At 40.2% G+C, this 23,953-nt stretch overlaps 1 long non-coding RNA gene across 1 annotated transcript; it reads left to right on the forward strand.

The window, feature by feature from the left end:
• The first annotated feature begins 995 nt into the window (after positions 1 to 995).
• On the forward strand, positions 996 to 5,352 carry LOC131411136 (uncharacterized). The gene is made up of 3 exons (XR_009221504.1): positions 996 to 1,261; positions 2,111 to 2,249; positions 4,399 to 5,352. It is a non-coding gene; the product is annotated as an uncharacterized LOC131411136 (long non-coding RNA).
• The last annotated feature ends 18,601 nt before the right edge of the window (positions 5,353 to 23,953 follow it).

A 23,953-nucleotide genomic window follows, 5' to 3' on the forward strand; every position in this document is an offset into this window, starting at 1 on the left:
GGGACACTCAGCGGAGAGGTAGAGGGGAAGAAGGATTTTGCTGATGATTGACTCAAGTTCCAGAAGGCAAGTGAAAGGGTTTCAGGAGATGGGGAGGGGTGCCCGATGAGGTCAGAAAAGGTGGACAGAGTCATATGGGGATTAGACTCCCTGGATGAGAGATGACCTGAGAGTCCCATGTCTTGTGGAGATGGACATCAGCAGGGATAAGGGACATCATGGGGGTTAGTCCTGATGGTCACACGGCAGATACTGAGGAATCCTGGGCTGGACAGGTTCTGGGGATCCCCTTGATGGCTGCTGGGAGAGGTGTGGAATCCCGCACAGGGGTGGACTTACACTGGGCAGGCCTTCAACTGCAAGTTGAATCTCGTCTTACTCACCAGTAAGGAAGTTGAGAGGCAGTCATTTGGGAGTGAAAGCGGAGGGGAAGAGGAACTGGGAAGTGGATTCCCATGTGACAGGTTTTGAGCTGAAAGTGTTGGGGGGGGGGTGGTATTGACTAGTGGAAATGGGTTGAAGATGGTCGGAAATACAGAAGTAGGCTTGGCTTATGCGGGAGAGGTTGGTTTGGGAGTCAGCAATCCAAGCTAGAGCAGATTTTTCAGTCCCAGATCTTCCCAGGTAGAGGTCTTACCACCACAGGGAAAACGGAATTGTTTTCTAGGGGTGAGAAACAAGAAGATATTAGAAGTGAATTTCAATTTAGGAACTTGATAAAATCCCAGCTGTGGTCCTCAAACTATCTGTATAATATCTTTTCGCTGGTCGTGTTCTGAAGGATTCTTTCTCAATTTTATTGCTGGTTTAAGGCTTATGCTTTTGAAATATTGCTTTAACAGTGACCTCTAGTGTTACAAACAGATCTCTGCTATCTGAGGAGGCGGTCTGAAAACGAAAATTCCCTTAACCTGAGTCATCCTGTAGATTTGTATTGCCAGAAGGTACCTTAACAAATTATTCAGTCCATCTTTCTGCCTCTAGGGAGGACATCACTTGAACAATTCCAGGTCACTTCCCTTCAAGGCAGATGTAATGGAGCTTGAGAAATTTCAGAGAATGGCAACTACAGTAATCAAGGAGGGAGATGCACTTTCCTGTCAGAGTGGATTTTAAAAGAAGAGCATACTACAGACTAGAAAGTGGGCACAAATAAAACACTGAAATAGTAAAACAAACAAATCTCCAAGGGCTAGATCTAAGAGGTTCCTACCACTTTTGAACATTTGCTTCGTTGGGTATGCTTACAACAACCCATAAGGTAAGAATCATTATTATCTCCATTTTACAGAATGGAAACCAAGATATAGCAATCAATTAATCAGCCAAGGTGATACAGCTGAAAGGGGGCAAAGTCAGGATTGGAACCCAGGCTCTTTGACTCCCAAGTCTCTGCTCCTAACCTCTAGATACAACAACCCTCTAATAAACAGGAATGCTAACGTAGATACAGTATGGGCATGTCAGTAAATTGGCAAAGGCTGAAAATATAAATTTGTTCAAGAAAAGTGTGGATATGGACATGGCAGTTTGGGAATGTCTGGGATGTTTTCGGGCATGGGTGGCCCATCCAGAGTTCCTCAGTCCTAGCAAACCCCTGATCTGATCCTGTGTGCTAGTTCTCATGTCTTCATTACATGTCAAATCTACAGACCTTCAGAGAAGAAAGCCCACACAGACTGAGCCATCATTTCAATTTTTAATAATCCTCACTAGCAGAAAAGTTCTTCATGTCTAATTGAAATCTCTCCTGTTGACGCACATTTTCTTTTATTCTGTCATCAGTAAAGATTGAAAACAGTTGGAAATAATCCTCCCTAATCTTTTCTGTACGTGAACACCATCGTTGTCACTCTTCAGCCTTCTGGTCTACCCACCTTCAAGATACATAGTCCCCCATCCTTTGGAATATCTCCGTAGATCTTATTGTCTATCTTGAAGCTTTAATGCATCTACTGGGACCATTTGCAATTCTAAAAGGAGTTTGTGCTTATGTAATTAATAAATCATAAAAATGTCTTCCTCCATAATATTTACACTATAGATCTCATTTTCAAAGGACTCATACTTTATCTTGCTTGATCCTCACAAGTTTGTTCCTGTTTAACAGAAGCGAAAGTGAGTCTCCAGGAAGTGATTTGGCCGTGGTCCCATAAGGGAATAGTTGGCAAAAAACCAAGATTGTCAAGAAAAGATGGTACATGGTATTTGATGACTCGGAGAATCAGAGAGAATTTTTTAGATGGCACGTAAAGTTTGAAAAATAATCCTTTTTGTCTTTTCTGTTTGTTTTGGTATCTATCAGCATTTGGTAACATAAATATCTAGCAAACAAAACAAAACAAAAGTGCATCCCCTCTTTTGGGTCTTCTCGGCTTTCATTTTCATAACTAGAGACCAGATCTTCTCCTTCAACCTGTAGGCTTTAGGTGGCTCCAACTCAGTGCCACCTAATTATTATTATTTGGTGCCAGGCACTGTTTTTTGTTTTTTGTTTTTTTGTGAGGAGATCAGTCCTGAGCTAACATCCAATGCCAATCCTCCTTTTTTTGCTGAGGAAGATTGGCCCTGGGCTAACATCCACACCCATCTTCCTCTACTCTATATGGGATGCCGCCACAGCATGGCCTGACAAGCGGTGCGTCGGTGCATATCCAAGATCCGGGCCTGCAAACCCTGGGCCACCGAAGTAGAGCTCGCACACTTAACCGCTGTGCCACCGGGCTGGCCCCCAGGCACTATTAAACCACTCTACGTGTTTTAACTCATGTAGCCTTCACAATAACCCTGTGGGGTGGTCCTATTTTTACCTCTCATTTTATAGATGAGGAAACAGGCACAAAGAGGTTAAATAATCTGCTCAAGGTCATACGGGTAGTCCTGGTGAGTATAATGGTAAAGTTTATGGAAAAGCCATCGAAACTCTGCTACTAAGCAGTAAGTGTTCATTACAGACTATGACCCATTTCAATGCTATAAGGTAGGCAGGACAAATATGATCCCTTTGACGCATGAGGAATTTGGGTCTCAGTGAGATTAAGTCATTCAGTGTTGGTCACACAGTGAGGCTGGTCTGATATCTGTTGGCACCCACCAGTATGGTCATACCAGTTGTTAAAATGGTAAATTTTTATGTACAGGTTGGCAATGGCTGCTGTCTCAAGTCCTCCCGAGAACCCCCATCTCCCCTGCCGCCCAGGCCCCTCCCCTGCAAGCCCTCCAGTCTTCTTATAGCCCGGTGGCTCCAGGGGTCCCTGCTCCAGTGAGGGTTTCACTCTGCCCTGCAGGCTTTCTTTGGGAACTGGTGGGGAGACAGGAGCGGGGTGCCGGGGCAGAGCAGGGGGCCAGAGGAGAGAGGGCAGCCCAGGACAGGAGGCTTTAAGGGAGGTCTGCTGTGTAGTTGGTTTCACTTTCCCTCTGCATTGTTACCCAAAAGACAAAAATAGAGAATAGGAACAGCAGAGAAGGTATCTTCTTTGTTTTCACATTAGCTGGAGAAACTCTAGGTGTCTGAGCAAGGAAACAACCCTGTCTGTGGTGCAGAGGTGCCCAGGGGGACTTAGAGGAGAGAGGACCAGAATTTGGGGAGAGCCAGAGGGCTGGAAATGAAGACTGAAGGACTTCTCTCCTCTCTATTTGGTGGATACATGATGATACACATGCATGAAACCCTCCAATACAGAGCTGGGCCCCTACCTGGTGCTCAGTAAATATTTGTGTACTTTCTTGACTGATTAAGTTCTGATGTAAGCTGTTTAAAACAGCTTTCAGCCTTGAATTTAGTAGGGGATTACTATAGCTCCAGAGCAGACATGCAGGGGCCGGGGAGGGGTTATCAAATAAGGAGACATAGTTTCGGTAAAAAAAAAGAAAGTCTCTGAAATGGTCCAGTAGTTATAAATACCGATGGCAAATGCCTGTATGCTGATGTCAGAAGACGAATTGTAAAAGCATGACTGTCTTAGAAAAGACCTGGGCATAACTGATTGTTCCAAATGTGAATCCACTGGGTTAGCCCTGAGTCTCCTTAGGCATCACATGGAAAAAAGGGCAGCAGACAAGGCACCTTCCATCTGCACAAATACACTCCTGCTAGTGCCTCTCAGAGCACAAGGAAGCAAACAGAAGCAAAAGACAGGATGAATGGCACAGGGTGAGAAGTCAAGATGGTGAAAGACGACCAACAGATGGAGCCTGAAAACTAGCAGGGAGTTTGTGAAGTGTTACTCGGTCGACAGAGATTCTACAAAGAATCTCTTGTTGAGTTTAATAATCTTATTCTTGCAAAGGATATAGGAGAAAGAGAAATGAGTCATAAAAAGCAAAAGATGTTTCTGTTACTTTCCTAGGGCTGCTGTAATTTGGTGACTTAAAACAACAAAATTTATTCTATCACAGTTCTGGAGGCCAGAAGTCCAAAATCAAGGCGTCGGCAGGGCCATGCTCCCTCTGAAGGCTCTAAGAGAGGATCCTTCCTTGTTTCCTCCAGCTTCTGGTGGCTCCTGGCATTTTTTGGCTTGTGGCGGCATAACTCCAAACTCTGCCTCTGTTTTCACGTGGCCTTCTTCCCTGCGTGTCTCTTTGTGTCCTTATGTCTTTGTATTAGAACACCAGTCACTGGATTTAAGGCTCGCCCTAAATCCGGGATGATTTCATCTCGAGATCCTTAACTAATTATGTCTATCAAGGCCCTATATCCAAATAAGTCCACATTCTGAGGTTCTGGGTGGACAAGAATTTTGGGGGAATATTATTCAACCTACTACAATGTGTGACCCATTACAGAAAATGGACAAAAGAAAGAGATTGTGTATTTAGAAGACAGGAAATTTGTTTACTCTTTATGATTAACTTGTTATTCTTACTTCAGTTAATTATCTAATGATGTGGACAGTCAAAAGCAAACTTGACCCTTATCTATACTATTCTGCAAGACAGTGGTTCCCAGATGCTGGGTGATGGAATAGCACTAGTCTGAGGGGACATTTTCACAGGCCATGGCCTCTTTCCCTGTAAACCCAGTAGGCTCTACATTGAGGCCCCACGGCCTCCAGCTGCCCAGCCTCAGTCAAGAGGAGCTACTGAGCAGGAGAGTCTTATAGGTACCTGGGTTCCACTCCCTAGATTCATCAGAGCCTGGTAAGGAATAAGGGTAGCTTCAGAGCTGTCAGTGAACTTGCTTCAGTTTACACAGAATATTCCAGATGAAGAGAAATGCCACTAAGAGAATTCCTTCCATTTTTGTTAACAAATCTATGAGAAACTGAATTTAATAGTGAATGATTGAGATAAAATATGAGAATAAATTGAACATACATTTATGCTCTACTTCATGGTATCCATTGAGTATATAACCACAAGCTGATAAATGCGTATCAAACTAACAATTTTACACAATGCAACATTGTAAAATAAAATTTTATATTGTGATTCTTCTAAACTCAAAAATAATGTATATATTTGTAAAAATATCTTTCATTTGTGTTTGTTGTCAGAATACTAACTGTTCTTTATGCTTATCCTTTTACTTTTGGGATGTCAAATTATTATTTCTCTTATGAAATAATAGTAAAAATAGATTTTTGCCTCACAAAATATAAAGAGGGTGACTTTTTGTTGGTCCTGTGCTTTTAAAAAAATTTACTGGATATATTTTATATTTCAATGATTTATTATTCAAGTGCTTTGGAACACAGAATGATAAAAGAAATAGATTTCAGAATATAAAGGTATTTCACCATAAGAAAACTTGCCATTTAAAAATCAAACTTAGAGGACATATTGGTTAAAATATGATTATCTGTATTGCTTTGCTTTAAAGTAGGAGAGTTTCCACTTAAGAGAAGGTACACCACGGATGTTGTTTATACAGTAAACACATAAAGTGCATTTATAATATGATTCCATTTTATATTTAAATCCAAAATTTCAAGAGTAGAGACACTTTGCAAATCAGGTTACACCTCCAATTTTTTCCTGAGGCAATTGTCAGCAGGCAAGCTATTCCAGCTACAGCACTCACCTCTCCTGCCCACCTGACTGCTCACCAGGTGCTTTGAGATCAGGCAGGGAGAATGACTGCAGAGGAGATAGCCATACCCAGACTGGACACAGTTGTTCTGCCCAGGACATTGGCTTTTCCTTTCCTGGGCCTTTATTCTGATTGACCATCTGACAAAAAACTGACAGCAACGGCAAGGTCACTAGATAGTTATTGCAGTCACTTTCAAAAGTCAGAAGACCTCAGTCTATCTTCAGATGGAAACTCTCACCCCTCTCGTCTGGAGGAAGTATTGAGTCCCTACTCAGTCCAAGGTGCTCTAAGGGGAGTGGTTTTCAGTCTAGTCGTGTTTTGTCTTTTTACCTCCTTAATGTTTCTTTTGTGCAACTGTTTCTGTGCTTCCCTCCTTCTACAGCTAGGGAGAGAAGGCAAAAGTTTCAGATGCCTTACCAGGAATTGATTTTGTCAGTTGCTTATAATTAAAAAAGCACTAAGTTGTCTTCTAGTCTTTGCGAATATTTCCAGCTTTTAGAAACCAAGGTCTTACTCATTGCATTTTAAATGTTTGAATTACAACCAGAGGCCTTATTTACCAATATCCAGTATAAAGTTACATTCTAAGAGATATGTATGTAACATGACTGACTTGCTTTCTAATTGACTCTCATGGAAAGTTAACCACGTACTTACACATGTGGGTGCAGATACATGCATATCGCTGGCTGATTCCCAATGAAATCTCTTATCCGCCTCCATGGAGATACATAGTTTAACTTGATGCATCAAAACTGCTTGATAAATCTTAGAAGTTCTCAACACGAGAAAAAAAAATTCTTTAACTATATGTGGTGACGGATGTTAACTAGACTTATTGTGATGATCATTTCTCAATTTGTACAAGTACCGAACCATTACGTTGTACACCTGAAACTAATATAATTTTGTATGTCAATTATACCTCAATTAAGAAAAAAAAGACATTATTTGAGCTCTGCCTTCTAGAAAAGGAGCTGGCATAGACACAAGGATGGCAGGAGTCTAAAAAAGATGAAAAACATTCATCAGTTTCTTCTTGGTCTTTCTGGCGCTTCTGCAATTCATACCTGAAATATATTACGTCCTTGGAAATGGCCTTTCCCCCCCTCCCCTCCTACCATCACGTCAGAATCTAATATATCATAGCGTAAGCCAGATATAAGCATCTTCTTGGATTGAGCTGGCCAGTAAATTAACTTATGCTAAACGGCTGTCTGCCAATGACTGTCAACTCTATCATTCTTGTCTGTCTCCTTCTCCCTTTCCCAGACATTTCATTTCACTGTGGATGACATTTCATTTCATTCTCAATACCATTTCATCTCCTTGCAATGTATGAAATTTTTCAGGGAACAGGATACTCACTGACCCTTCTGAAACCGACAAGGATATTTGTGCGCTTCAAACAAGTTCAATAATACAACACTGCTTGGCTTTCTTTCCAGTCTCTTCCAAGCCAGTTTAAGGTTGAGTTCTTAAAAAGCAGCACCTGTCCTACCTGTGCTTGACTCTCAGAACTTGACTTAAGCCTGCATTATAGACACACACCATCAAGGATAAGCTGTCATGTGAAGGTCCTTAATGGACTAGCGGACAAAGGTCATCTAGAAATCAGAAATCAACAGATATTTTCTGAGCACTTGCAGTGTGACCTTGGATACTGGGCTGGTCTCAAAGTCACCTTAGGAGCACATGATCACTATAAGCTTTATGATAAGAAGAAGAGATTCATATTTCTACCATGACAACATTCTAGAAGTCCTCTATAAATATACCAGGGCTCTAAATTCTTCCTATCTCTTCAGTCTATATACAGAATCATTTTTTCACACAACCATTTACTGAGGTCCTACTAAGTGCCAGGATATCTATTAAATGCTGAGGAGACAATGCTGAAAAATATAGGTGCGGCTTAGTTCCTCACAGAGCTTATGGTCTGGTTGAGGAGCTAGACAAGAAAACTATTAAGAAGAGGAGCTGAGAAGTATAAAACGCTGTGGGAGCACACAGAAAAAATTCCCTTACACAGGTCTTGGGAATCAGGAGGGCATCCTGGAGGAAGCAATATCTAAACTGAGACCTGAAAGGTGAGTAGAATTTAGATAAGGGAATAGTGAGGGGGCCATATCAAATCTCCCCTGTGGATTAAGCATTGGTTAAGTTTATTGTGGTAATCACTCACACGCACATACACACACACCACTCCAGACCAACTGTAACTGACATCTTCCTATTTCATGCTCTGTGAAACCTGAGATGTCATTTCTGGTTCTAACTCCCAGTCTCCACAGCTCAGGCTTGTCCAGGTCCGCTCCTAGCATCATCTATCAGGAGCTCCTAGGAGGAGAAACATCTAACTCTTTTGTAGAGCAACAGTTACCAAAATGACAATGACCAACATTTGTTATCATTTCTAAAGCACTGGCAGTGACTTGTTTCATTTGGTTCTTGCAATTTGTGAGATTTTATTAGCCTCATTTTATAGATTAAAAAACAGAGGCTCAGAGAAGTTAACTGATTTGACCACAATCACACAGCTTCTAAGTGGCAGAATGGGACTCAAATTGTGATCTAAGAGGGGTTAGTATTTGTAAAACGCTTTGAACAGTGTCTGGCTCATAGTAAATGATACGTGGGTGTTGGTTAAATAAGTAACAAAAAATGTTAACAAAATAGGCTTCCTGATTCCAAAAACAGAGCTGTTCCCTTGATCACAATGGTTTCTCTTGTGTCCTATGCAGTAGTAGAGTTCTTTGGGGGTTTACTGGGGGTCACTTTAGGGACTCTAAGAGAAGGCAGAGCAGCTGGGACTCAAGGCCCACCCCACCCCATGCCACCAACCAGAGCAACTCTACTACCTACTTTTCCCTGGATAGTTCATTTGCTTGAAGACTTTCTTGGATGTCAGGGGGCCGGGGGTGGGAGGAGCAGCCTCAACAATGACATAGCATGCATATATTCTATAAATACCGTTTGGGGATGATGGTGATGTTATTGGAAAATTGTAACCTAAATATGAGAAAGAGAAACAAGGCTTCCTAATTTCCAAATGCATTGTGTCCCATGGGGGAGAATAGTTTCTATCAGGTGGATCACAGACAGAAGTAGCATTATCTCCTCGGGGGGAAAGATCTGGAACTTTTAAGTTTGAGAGATTTATATTTAAACCCAAGGGTTCAGTTGGCTAGTGTGAGCCTCGGTTTTATCATTTGTGGTAATGGAACTAATAAGCCCCCTTTACAGGATTATCGTGAAGAGTCCCTTGTTTTGTTTCTCCACCGTATCCCCGTGCCTAGAACAGCACATGGTAGGTGCTCAATCAATATTTGTTGAACGAATGAAATGGAATGATAACTATGAGACTTTCTAACCCAGCATCTGGCTCACTGAAGATGCATTATTTTCTTCCCAGGAAGATGAATCAACTGGACGGAGACAGAGTGTGTTTTTGGAGAGACAGCAGAGTAAATAGTAACAATAGGTAACGATTACATACTCTGTGTACCAGGTACTATTCTATGTGTTCACACATATTAACTCCTGTGCCCTTAGGAAAGTTATTTAACCTCTCTCTGCCTCAGTGTGCGCATCTATAAAGTGGAAATAATAATAGTTCTGACCTCATAACTTTGTTGTGAGAATGAAATTGGTTAATCCATATATAATTCTTAGAACAATTCCTTGTACATAGTAAGCACTCAGTATGCTTTACTTCTGATTAGGTTGCGAAATCTCCACTACTCCCTACTCCATGTTTTTCTAATGTGCTGTTCTTCTGAGCTCAGTAAAGAAATGCTTTCTGAGTTCTGAGATGCGATCAATGTAGGCAGTAGGAGCATTTACCAGAGGACACAGGATTGAAGCTGGGCCTTCACTAAACTCGGTTGGGCAGAATGGAGTGGGAAGGGCATTCCAGGAAGGGGGAGATATGTAGCTGGGGAAGGAGTTACAGTCATCCTCTTAAGTGCTTGAATTCAAGCCTGACCATTTACTAGTTTCCCCACCTGTAAAATCAGGATAATATCTGCCTCACAGGGTTACTGCTATTCGGGTGTTATACGAAATAAGGAACATAAAATTCTCAGCCCAGTGACAGGTGCATTGTAGGCATCCAACATAGGTAGCTAGTATTATTATTATCATAGAAGAAATAGCAGGGCTGAAATATAAGTTTGTGAGACAATGAGAAAACCAGCTGATTCCATCCAAGAATGGAGCCAGCCCTGGCTCCCCAGAATATATCATTAACTTAGTGATTTTTTTCACCTACATAAGACCTTATTAATAGCACAAACCTGATTTAAGCAGAGCCTTAAGTTTTAAAAGTTTGGATTTGGGGCAGGGGGAATGGGAACTGATTTTGAATAGACTTCTTAGAATAACTTCTGTACTTTAAATTAGTTAATGTTAAAGTTACTGTGAAACTGGATTACTGGAAAGTAAACCGGATAGTAAGTTTAGTGCAGAAGTGATTTATTCTTTCTTCAAATCCTTTCTTGCAGGCAGAGTTGTGCTCCTCTTAAGTCACCTTGCTGCAGCTGGGGCAGGGAACAAGTAACATGAGCTGGATTACTTTCCAGCCACTCCTTAACATGCTTGATATAAACTTCGAGCTCCCAAAATAACCTTCTTGACCTCAGTGCTCTTTGGACTCTGGTATTCCCTACTTGATCCTTTCATCCAACCCTACCCCAGATAGCCTATGGAAGCATGAGCTTAGGCCTAATTTTCCTTTCATATCTATAGCAGGAATTGTTATTTTAATCTTTTTTTGTGTGTGTGAGGAAGATCAGCCCTGAGCTAACATCCATGCCAATCCTCCTCTTTTTTTTATTTTCCCCCTTTTTCTCCCCAAAGCCCCAGTAGATAGTTGTATGTCATAGTTGCACATCCTTTTAGTTGCTGTATGTGGGACGCCACCTCAGCATGGCCAGACAAGCGGTGCGTAGGTGCGCGCCTGGGATCCGAACCAGGGCTGCCAGTAGTGGAGTGCGCACTTAACCGCTAAGCCACGGGGCCGGCCCCCTATTTTAATCATTTTTAAAAGTTTCGTTGTAAAGGTTACATGCACATTTGGAATGGAAGGGCATTTTCTCATTGGAGCTTTATGCAATCAAGGGTAGAGTTTTGTAGATTTATCTACAACATGCTCAAGCCCGAGGTGAATCAATGGACTTGTCTTCTACAATCTACACTTGGAAATATTATAAATGTACACTCTTTCTTCCTTATATATGACACAGAAAATATCAACCTAAAAATCCTTTAGAAATTCTTCCAACCTGGATTTATTACCCTGTGCTTTAGTTGTCTAGGCTTGGGACCCTCTACCCGATGCCTTCCTGACTGTAGCAGCTCACACCAAGCTCTTCTGTGAACTCTTGGATTTCTTTTGACGCGCTCATTTGAAACAGCGTATAAAGGCTTTTATCACCCAGTGTGTTTACTCTGTCTTGCCAACTCCATGGCAAAATCCAAAGTAGAGACCAGGTCTTTAACTCCTTGATTCCCCCTCACTACCTAACACAATGACTGGCAGAGAAGGCTCTCAAAATAACATTTTACTTTATGTGGCAGTCCTCCTCCCAGGTCAGAAATAGCTTGACTAATAATGCTTGTATGATGGAATCATTATTTTCTTTGCTCCAAAACCAGAAAACACATCATTCCTGGGAGGTTAACAATGTTCAGTTTTTTGTTTTGTTTTGTTTTTTTTGTGAGGAAGATCAGCCCTGAGCTAACATCCATGCCAATCCTCCTCTTTTTGCTGAGGAAGACTGGCCCTGAGCTAACATCCGTGCCATCTTCCTCTGCTTTATGTGGGACGCCGCCACAGCACGGCCTGACAAGCAGTAGGTTGGGGCACGCTGGGGATCCGAACCTGGGCCGCCATCAGTGGAGGGAGCATGCTTAACCACTATGCCACGGGGCCAGCCCCTGTAATGTTCAGTTTTTAAACATTGTGTTTCTGTTGCTTTTACTAGATGATAATATCACAGAGCATCACAGTGAGCAAGTCCTGGGTATGGAGATTCAGCCTGCTACTAATTCCAGACTCTCTGTTCAGCTTGTAGGGAGCACAAGGCCTCAGACAGTTCTATTTATTAATTGGCAAAGGGAATTAATTCCTTGTAAAAATGCAGCAAGCTATTAAAAATAACATTCAAAGAAGAAAGTTAAAAATAACGTGCAAAAGAAGACCACATTGCATAATTCAAATACAAGTTTAGAAAAATAATTCTACTAAAATTGTTTTAAGTATTATTGGTAACATTGACATGTTTTAAAAAGAAGGGTTAGATGTGGGATGTTAGCTCAATCTCCTCAGAGACTGAGTTTTCTTTCTTTTTTAACATTTTGTATAACTTTTAATAATGAAGACTTTATAAATGGTGGAAAGACGAAGCCGGGTTTCTTAATAGAGAAATCTCCTGAAATTTTAAGCAAATTTTATATACATGTCCTTTTTCTGGAGAAAATCAAAGCTTTATTTGGATTCTCAAAGGAAGCTGTTAATCAAAAGAGATTTAAAAACACAGGTATTCTTCCTACCCACCTTCCCACCCACCTACCTCTGAGTTTAATAGGAGAGATGGAGACACTTCCAAATTATCTTTATTTCAACTACGTCTCAAGTTTCAATGCATTTTTCACTTATTCCAAAGTAAACAAAAAACCCTCGCCTTTAACAGTCTCAAAATTAAAAAGAAAAAAAAAAAAACACCAGAAGTAGTATTTATTCAAGGGCTAAACTTACATAACAATCCCACGGGCCTCTGGAACTTGACAAGGATTTCTAGAGTTGCTCTTGAGAGCTTTGAACATCTGGAGTCCTCATAGGAGTGGGGCTGCCAAGTCATTAAAAAGTGTTAGCTTTTTAGTTTGCCTGATTAAAAATGGAGTATCATCTCCCTCAGGTCCTGCAAAATCTGCTAAAAGTACTTAACTGATTCCCACACGGTGCAACCATTCTCTGGGCAGTTAATTAGGAGCTGTGCCTTTCCTAGACCCAAAGAAGTTTTCAAACTGTTCAGCACAGTGTGTCTATTACACACATTAGTGAAACTCAGAAAAGTTGCCTGAGCTGGTGGTAAAAGTTCTGAAAGAAATCAAAAATCAAAAGAACCATCTTCTCATGAGGGGTGTTGTGCTAAATAAAGTTAGTTTTTAAGAAGTCTGGCTTCTTGTTAATTAAATAGGGTGGGGGTGGAGCAGTGTGAGAAGAAAAACGGGTTTTCAGTGAAGGTAATTTTAGAGGCTCCTGCTCCTGAGAATGTGCTCATCATAAAGCAGCGAATGACACTCCAGCCGAGAACAGTGGTCACTCCAGTGACAAAGACAGAATTTGGAGAGGACAGTGCATAGTTCTAAAAATATATTTTCTATCTTTTATGTTAAGGATAGCTACAGAATATGATTAAAATACCAAAGAAAATATCCACAATTAAAAATCGGAGAAAGGGGCCGGCCCCGTGGCTTAGCGGTTAAGTGCGGGCGCTCCACTGCTGGCGGCCTGGGTTCAGATCCCGGGCACGCACCCGACGCACCGCTTCTCCGGCCATGCTGAGGCCGCGTTCCACATACAGCAACTAGAAGGATGTGCAGCTATGACAGACAACTATCTACTGGGGCTTTGGGGGAAAAATAAATAAATAAAATCTTTAAAAAAAAAAATCGGAGAAAGAATCTTATCTGTTGTGCTTTCCAAGTCCTGAAAATATACTTTTACTCTTCCTTCTTGACACCCGAGCCCCTGTCTGTTATATAGAACAACACATCTTGTTACTATACTAGATAAGAAAAAAAGGAGGAAATCATTTATTAAAGATCATTAGTTCTTAAATAAATATTTATTTTGCCTTTCATCATGTTTTCTTTCCTCAAGTGTTTTCAAATCCTCCTTTTGAGGCTGCAACCTTAAAATACATAGCTTTCAGGCAGATTATTTACTTCTTTTTCAAGAGCACTGAAGATGTTTTATTCCAAGTAGAATGTTAATTCCCAATGAGGCCATTGGAGAGCATTGGCCTAACGTAATTCAAGCTGCCCCATGTAAAACCATACCTCAAAACAGAATTAGGAGAACCTTGGTTATCATTCAACCTGTGCTTCCTCATTACACCTTAGTCATACGTATTTACAGAGAAGAGGCAGAAAGGGAACCAAGAATGTTAATATGAGACTGTTGAAATCTATTTTATTGGTTTTGTAAAGATGTATGTCTTATAGTATGACTTTATCTCTTTGTTCCATATATTCACTCTTTCCTGCCAGGTTATAATTTATATTATTAGCATCAAGGAAATGGTTTCACCACTATGGGAGGTTGTGTTGGGAGAAGGGGTCAGTTACAGGGATCTTAAATGAGTTCACTTCAGGTCCTGTTCCAAGTTCAGGAATAGGAAGATTTCCCTTCCTCACCCCCACCATCTCATGAGGTGTCCAGGGCCCATCTGCCCTTCTGTTGGACAGTTAAAAGGTATGTTGCTCATACGAGGAAGTGGACAAGATCTGCCAAGGTCTTGGGGCTAAGACTGCAGGCATTTCTGCAGGCTTGTCGCCAAGCAAAGTACTGGCTGCTGTGAAAGGAAGACTTCCCTGAGGATGCTGTGAGGAGGGAGGATTGTTGATGCAAGCCCCATGCCCAGGCAATAGACACTGCTCATTCCAGTGGGGACTGCGCCATCTGCAGAGCCAATTCAACTCCCATTAGTTCCTTGACCTTCAAATAATGTCCCTCTCAGTGACCTTGGCTGTAATCTTCCTCATTATTGTGAGGCCCCACTGATCTCTTTGCTCTCAGAGCCTTTCTCTGTCTCTTTTCTCTCCACACCTGGAGGGAATCTTTTTCATCTTGGGAGGAGACTCGACCTTCCTCACTCTACTTTCTCTCTAACATTTTGCCTATGTTCTGAGTTCTGTTATTTTGCTATAGCCCAGGCTTTGGAAAACAAAGATGGAAAGAGTTCTCCTTTTCCTCCTACGTTTTTTTCCTATAAATAAGATAGTTAATGTTTACCCAGCCCTAACTATAGGCCAGTCCCTGCAAGGCTTGGCCTCTACCTACCTCATCACACTTCTCATTCTAGATGATTTTTTTCAGTTCCTTAACCAATTCATGCTCCTTCCCTCTCAGAGCCTTTGCCCAGAATGGTCTTCTTTCATGTCCATTCCTAGTTAACTCCTATTTATCATTCAAATCTCAGATTTCAGCTCCTGACATTTCTTTAATGACCTCTTTCCTGACTTTGAGACTAGGTCAAATTCCCATATTATATGACTTTATAGAAGCAGGTGCTACTCCTTCAGAGTATTTATTGCAGTTGCAATTTTATATTTGTTTGTGTCATTATTGAGTAATGTCTGCCTCCCCAACTGGTCTGCCAAGTCAATAATGGCAGGGATTTTTTTTTCACTCTCACCATTAAAAACTCAGTACCTAGCATAATGAACATGCTAGGCTCTTGTGCAATAAATGGTCGTTTTTTTTTCTCGCTACGATCTTTAGAGTCACTAGGTTTGATTCAACTATATTCAGAAAACTCCCTCAGTAATCAAATAAATTAGATAAGATCTATCTGGACTTCCTAGGATTTTGTATGATTTCTCTAAGAGAATAATTGAATCTGGCAGACAATGATCAAATTTGGAAGAAAAAGACTCAAAGTTGAAATTCCACAGCCTAAGTATAAGTAGATGTTGTAAAAGGTTATTAGCCTTGTAGTGGACTTAAATTGTATACACTACAGTTCGGGAATGCAGAAATATGCTTTTTTTTAAAAAAGTAAATTTTACTTGCCCACAAGCCCCTATTTCCTTTCAGTAGCAGAAAAACAACAAACAATCTTTCCACTTAAATGTAACTGTGTTTTGGTATAAAACCTGATTTCTTCTTAGAAATTATTCGAACATTGTAGGATTTAAACTCTTCCCCAGCATTACTTCTTGGTACAGGTGCAGAAACTTGTTATAAATAGAAAAGGCATTACAAAAGAGTAAACTAGTCAATATATGGTGGTGACTTTCCCTTTAGGAGAAATAAGATTAGATCCTTGCCTCTACCACACACAAAATAAATCTAAATACAAAAGCAAAACTTGTGGGGCCGGCCCCGTGGCTTAGCGGTTAAGTGCGCCCACTCTGCTACTGGCGGCCCGGGTTCAGATCCGGGCTCGCCGTCGCACCGCTTTTCCGGCCATGCTGAGGGGGCATCCCACATACAGCAACTAGAAGGATGTGCAACTATGACATACAACTATCTACTGGGGCTTTGGGGAGGAAAAGGGAAAAAAAGGAGGAGCATTGGCAATAGATGTGAGCTCAGGGCCAGTCTTCCTCAGCAAAAAGAGGAGGATTAGCATGGATGTTAGTTCAGGGCTGATCTTCCTCACAAAAAAATAAAAAAATAAAAAATAAATAAATAAATAAATAAATGCATCATTAGGTGATTTCGTTGTTGTCCGAACATCATAGAGTGTACTTACACAAACCTAGATGGTATAGCCTCCTACACACCTAGGCTATATGGTATAGCCTATTGCTCCTAGGCTACAAACTGTACAGCATGTTACTGTACTGAATACTGTAGGCAATTGTAACACAATAGTATTTGTGTATCTAAACATATCTAAACATAGAAAAGGTACAGTAAAAATATGGTGTAAAGGATAAAAAACGGTTCACCTGTGTAGGGCATTTACTATGAATGGAGCTTACAGGACTGGAAGTTGCCCTGGGTGAGTCAGTGAGTGAGTGGTGAGGGAATGTGAAGGCCCAGGACATTACCGTACAATGCTATAGACTTTATAAACTCTGTACACTTAGGCTACACTAAATTTATTTTAAAAATTTTTATTTCTTCAATAAATTAACCTTAGCTTACTTAACATTTGTAGTTTATAAACTTTTTAATTTTTTTTAACTTTTTGACTCTTTTGTAATAACACAGCTTAAAACACATATACATTGTATAGCTGTACAAAAATATTTTCTTTATATCTTTATTCTACAAGCTTTTTCTATTTTTAAAATTTTTTTCTAACATTTTAACAAACTTTTTTAACAAAACTTTTTTGTTAAAAACTAAGACACACACACATTAGCCTAGGCATACACAGAGTCAGGATTATCAATATCACTGTCTTCCCCCTCCACATCTTGTCCCACGGGAAGGTGCTCAGGGTCAGTAACATGCATGGAGCTGTTATCTCCTATGATAACAATGCTTTCTTCTGGAATATCTCCTGAAAGACCTGTCTGAGGCTTTTCTTGAGGAGGTGTCACTCTTTCCAGAAATATATCCATGGTGTTTTGCTTGGTTTGATAATGCATCATCATAGACTTGCTTTTTTTTTCATCATAGATTTACTTGTAGATACATAATGCACCATGAACACTCCTCTCTTTTTTTTTTTTTTTTTTTGTGAGGAGGACCAGCCCTGAGCTAACATCCAATGCCAATCCTCCTCTTTTTGCTGAGGAAGACTGGCCCTGGGCTAACATCCATGCCCATCTTCCTCTACTTTATATGGGACACCGCCACAGCATGGCTTGACAAGCGGTGCGTCGGTGCGCACCCGGGACCCGGATCCGAACCGGCGAATCCCGGGGCCGCCGCAGCGGAACGTGCGCACCCAACCGCTTGCGCCACCGGGCTGGCCCCGAACACTCCTCTCTTTTAAGGAAAACCTTTTGGTGTTAGGGTCCATCTTTTCAAACTTTTTAAGGAGCTGCAAAAGCTTCTGCTAATTCCCTTCACTGTCAATTTTCTTGGGAGTTCTTCTTTTTCTTCTCCTGCAGCTTCCTTTTCTCTTGCCTCTTCTTCAGCTATGCGTTCCTGTTCCAGTTCCAACAGCTCCTCATTAGTCAATTCCTCAGGAACCACCTCTAGGAGCTCCTCAACGCCATCCTCATCCACACCCAGGTTAAAGTTGTTTGCCATCTCAATACCACCTTTGTTGATTTTTGCAACCTCCTCACCCTTGGCAAATCCTTTGAAATCATGGACGAACCTCTTGAATGTCTTCTTCCAGATGCCAGTCATACACTCCTCAGTGATATCACCCCAAGCCCAAGCAAGGTTCTCGATGCAGTCATAGATGTTGTAATCCTTCCAGAATTGCATCAGCATCTTCTCAGTGTCTTCCTAGTTGCAGCAAGAGCCTGGGCAAAGGTCCTCTTCAGATAGTAGGCCTTAAAGGTTCTGTAACTCCTTGATCCATTGGTTGGATCAAAGAGGTGGTGTTTGGAGGGAGAAACACTGCTTTGATATTGGGATGAAGATCACCAATAAAAGGAGCATGTCCAGGAGCATTATCAACAATAAGCAAAATCTTGAAAGGTATGTTATTCTCCAAACAGTACTTCTCCATTTGGCTGGCACAGCAATTCAGGAGGGCATCCTGGAAGAGGAGCTGGGTCATCCACGACTTGTTATTGTTCCTGTAGGACGCTGCAAGTGTGTGCTTATTGATACGCTTGAAGGCCCTGGGGTTCTCACTCTGCCATATTGCCAAGGGTTTCAATTTGTAGCCTGCAACATTGCCCCCAAGCAAGACTGTTATCCTGTCCTTACAAGCCTTGAAACCTGGCGTTGACTTGGCTTCCTTACGTATGAAAGTCCTTTCAGGCATCCATTTTCAGAATATAGAAGTTTTATTGATACTGAGTATTTGCTCTGGCAAGTAACTTTCCTCCACAATCAGCTTATCTAGAGTTTCCAAAAATTCTTCAGTTGCCTTCACATCACCACTCACTTTCACATTATATAATGAATAATGATTCTTTTTTTTTTTTTTTTGTGAGGAAGATTCACCCTGAGGTAACATCTGTTGCCAATCCTCCTTTACTTATTTTTTTGTACGTGGGACACCACCACAGCATGGCTTGATGAGCAATGCATAGGTCCATGCCCAGGATCCGGGCCTGCGAATTCTCGGCTGCTGAAGCAGAGCCCACGAACCTAATCATTTGCCACCAGGCTGGCCCCCTGACTAACAATTCTTGAATCTTTTAAACCACCCAGAGTTAGCAGTAAGTTCAACACTGTGGGCAGGTCCAGCCTTTTCTTTCAACATGAAAAACAACTTTTTGCTCTGGTTGTGATCATCGTGGTGCTGAAAGGGACACACTTTTGTGTCTGGTCTTCAATCCAGATCATTAGAAGTTTCTCCATGTCTGAAATAGGCCCTTCTAGAATTTTTGTTAGTTCCATTGCCTTCAAGAAGCAGATCCTTTAACAGCTTCCAGCACTTTGTCCTTGTTCTTCCAGACCATAGCTGACTTGCCTGACTGGTAGGCAATAGCCATCACTGATTTTCCACCTTCATAGTTCTTAATCACTTTTCATTTCGTTTCTAGGTTGCCTCTTACTGGCAACCTTAGCAGTGGACTTTGTACTCTTAGGGGCCAGGATGAACAAAACAACATGAGATTAAATCAAGCATAAGAATAAATGATGCAATTAAGAAATGCAGTAAACACGATGCGTATGAGGCTGCTGCGGGCGTAACAAGTCATATTGTTTTACAGTAAACTTTTTTTATAAGTAGACAAAGTACACTCTAAAATAATGATAAAAAGTAGAGTATAGTAAATACATAGACCAGTAACATCGTTGTTTACTATCATTATCAAGTGTTATGTACTGTAAATAATTGTATGTGCTATACTTTTATAGGACTGGCAGCACTGTAGGTTTGTTTACACTGGCACCACCACAAAACACTACTATGTTACGACAGCCATGTTGTCACTAGGTGATAGGAAGTTTTCAGCTCCATTATAATCTTATAGGACCACTGTCATATATGCAGTTGTTGTTGACAGAAACGTCATTATGTGTCACGTGACTGTAGTAAAAAATCATTCACTTTTCTCTGTACTTGCAGAGCAGTCAGCCCTCCGTATTTGCAGGTTCCACGTCTATGGATTCAAGTAACTGCAGGTCAAAAGGCCTACAATGGGGGGCCGGCCCGGTGGCGTAAGCGGTTAAGTGCGCGCGCTCCGCTGCGGCGGCCCGGGGTTCGCTGGTTCGGATCCCGGGCGTGCACCGACGCACCGCTTGGCAAGCCATGCTGTGGCGGCGTCCCATATAAAGTGGAGGAAGATGGGCACAGATGTTAGCCCAGGGCCGTCTTCCTCAGCAAAAAAAGAGGAGGATTGGCGGATGTTAGCACAGGGCTGATCTCCTCACAAAAAAAAAAAAAAAAAAAAAAGGCCTACAATGGTTGGGTCTGCACTGAACACTTACAGACTTTTTTTTCTGGTCATTATTCTCTAAACAAACAGTACAACAATTATTTACATAACATTTACATTGTTTTAGGTATTATAAGTAATCTAGAGATGACAAAGTATATGAGACGTTGTACGTAGGTTATTTTCAAATACTATGCCATTTCATAAGAGAGACTTGAGCACCCATGGATTTTGATATCCTTGTGGGGGCAAAGGGGGTCCTGAACCAATCCCCGGAAGATATCAAGGGATGACTGTAATCAGAAAATTAAGAAGGGAAAATATTCCATTCGCAGTTGCAACTAAACTATAAAATACTTAGGAATAAATTAAGAAAATGAAGGCTATATATAGTAATCTGAAGCAAACATGGTAATATTAATTATGTAAATTGGTAGATAGATATTTGTATTATATATACTTTCTCATACTTTTTAATGAAAAATTTAAAACGAGTATGTCAAATTAGATATTATTCTCGCGATATTATACATGAGTCTTCTTTTTCCAAGTTTATTGTTGGCTGACTTTACAATAATTATAAAAAATTAACATGGTTGCAGTGCATAGGTCTGAGTCTTTTTTGTTATTATTTGCTTTATTTTGTTTCCTCACTTTTTGGTAACTAATTTATTTGGTTTAATTTAACTTAGTAATTGACTGTTCATTATATGAACAGTATGAAATTCTCTTAGATATTCACTTTAGAGTGTAGGGGTGAGGCAAATATCTCTCTGCGAACCACTCCAAGAGTTGAGAGATGCAATTCTGGATCCGTTTGGGGGAGTAGTTCCTCAACATTGCAGGTAGCGACATGAAAATGGCTCTTATCTCTATGCTTAGTTACTTATTTTGCAATATAGATAAGGCGTAGTACCAACCAATAACATAGGCAGTGACTTTGCATTAACAACAAGGAGAGTTTAGTGGCATACAAAGAGGAAGTTAGGGGGAAGCAAAACAAACACAAGCATGGTCTTTATTCCTAATACAGGAAACAAGACTCTATGTAACCTTTCACTTAGTTCTCCAAATGAGCAGATATTTAATCATATCAACAGCCTGCTTGCATTTAATAGGTACTATTGGGGAGATATAAACAGATTATACAACACTCCCACCTTCGGGGAAAAAAGGTGATCTTGGGATTTGACAACTAAGAAAAAATAAGTAAAAGTGGAGTGAAGTGGGGCACCTATCCTTTCAATTTTTCTCCCTGATGTATTGGCTAAGAGTTCTCTGATTAAGGAAGCTGACATCTTTGGACTTAAATTGGGCTAATGCATGAAGATGCACATGTAATTTACAGTATGTTAAAGCAGCAAGTCTAGTTTTTCACCAATTCAATACTATGCTATAGTTCCTATTTTACTTGGCAAGGAATTTTCCAGCCTTGTAGTGACAGTAAGACGTTCAACAAGGAGAATTGGAGGAAGAAGAGATTTTAGTTCCAGAATTTGCAAGTCGAATTTAGAAAATATCCACTTCAGTTCAGGCAAGTAAATCTGCATATATGTGCAAGTAAAAGAAGTCAACAAAAAGGTTGGACCTCGATGTTTCATTCAATATAAACATGTATATTTAATCAACTCTCTATTAAAAACATTCAAATAATTTTCAGTCTTTTGTTTTTAAGCTATTATAAGACTGCAATCTTTTATTTGGCTTCTGAAACATGAAAAGCTCTGAAAACCTTTTTGTAACCCATTTGGTGGTAAAAGTGTTACCACACAAAGGGCATGATCTGCTTGCAGCGAGACAAAGCCAATCATCAAGAGGCAAGATGGTGGAAAAGTAAGGGCAGTTTATTACAGCTTGCTAGCAAGAGGGAAGATGGCTGACTAATGTCTCAAAGAACCATCTTAAGGGGACACAAAATCTTACAGCAGTTATATAGGCCAGTGGATTATAGGGGAGGGGGTTAGGAATGTTGACCCTCTGGTGTTATAGACTGGGAATGCCACACCAGATCTTTCAGTTTTCATTGATGATGGCTATCGGCATAGACTCTCAGTTTGGGGGTCATCACATCCCTAAGGAACTCAAAAGAACAAAGTTATCATCTTATCGCAGCTGGCAGGTACATGCACAAGCAGGGGTCATAAAATCTACAGAGCAGCTAGATCTCCTGGAGGGTGCAGATCCAGCTGGGTTAGTTTGTCAGAGGTCATTCAAAGTTAGAATACGGTTTCTTTTCTACAATATGGCTTCCCTTATGTCAACCTTGTCTTGGGCCAGTATCAAAAGTGGCCCTGACATGAACTTATTTGGCAATAACAACTATGAAGCTATTAAGTTATTTACAACCTTTACATATCTGACTTCAGGTGAATACGTTTCACTGAAAAATTATTAAAGTTTGATTGTGGGATGCTGACCTAGTACCCCCTGGAGGTGTTATATAACATGGAGCATATGCATATATTACCTTTTTCAAATCTGAGAAATTTGATTTCTGAAACATATATGCCCCTAGGGTTTTGGATAAGGGACTATGGACCTGTATACACTGCAACAAATGTCCTTAATATCTTTGCTTTGTTAGGATAAATTTATATCATGTACCACATATTTTTAAGACAGATTTTTTTGGGTTTGAATCCTAGTTCTGTTATTTATTAGCTGCAGCTATACCTAAACTTTCTCAGCAGTAAAATGGGCATGATAATAGTCAGACTTATTCTGAGGATTAATTAATTGAGGTAACATATTCAAAACACTTATAAGAATTTGGTAATTAGTAAGCATTTAATACATGTCAGCTATAATTGTAATAACAGTGTACCAATTTCTAACAATGGTGCACCCATTTCTCTATGCTCTTGCCTACATTTGGTATTATCATTCTTTATGATCTTGTCTAATGTGATAGATTCTCCCCCAAAAGATATCCCATTGTTTTGCTTACATTTCTTTGATTTCTAGTGATGTTGAAAATATTTTCATACTTTAACTATTAGTATTTTTATACTCAACTATTTTTCTTGACTGTCATACTTTTTAAAAGATATTCCCTATGAAAATGTTATTAAAAAATTTACATGTACTTATATTTTTCCTAGTATTTGCAAGTTTCTTTCCTTTCTCTCCTTTTTTTCCCTTCCTTCCTTCCTTTCTTTCTTTCTGTCTTCTTCCTTTCTTCCTTCTTTCCTTCTTTCAAGAGTTTAATCCTTTCAGGATTCATTTTGATGTATGACTTTTTTTTTGAATCCTGTATTGTTAGCCAGTGGCCCCCAAACCAGTTACTGACTAATCTATCTTTTTCACCACTTCTTAAAAACCATTCTTATCATATGTAAATTCTTCATCTTTTTTCTAGACATCATATATCATTCCTTTGATTGACCTATTAATTCTCTTGCCCACCCTATATTGTTTAAACTTCTGGTATAGGTCAAATACTCACTATTTTTATTTTTCAAAAATTGCTTAGATATTGACATATTTGTTCTTCCAGATAAAAATCAGGATCTTTTTGCAAAACTTTCAACAAATCTCCATTGGGATTTTGATTGAGATTAACTTGAATGAAATAGATATATTTCAATATTGAGTCTTCTCATTTATTCAAGGACATGAAATGTCCCCATTTCTCCTTAAAGTTTCATAAACTTTAAAGCCCTTGCTAATACTTATAGCTGATTAACAAGTTCTGAAATATGCATGCCCTTTTAGTTT

The sequence above is a fragment of the Diceros bicornis genome, chromosome 11 (genome assembly GCF_020826845.1).
Source record: "Diceros bicornis minor isolate mBicDic1 chromosome 11, mDicBic1.mat.cur, whole genome shotgun sequence".
Taxonomy (NCBI): domain Eukaryota; kingdom Metazoa; phylum Chordata; class Mammalia; order Perissodactyla; family Rhinocerotidae; genus Diceros; species Diceros bicornis.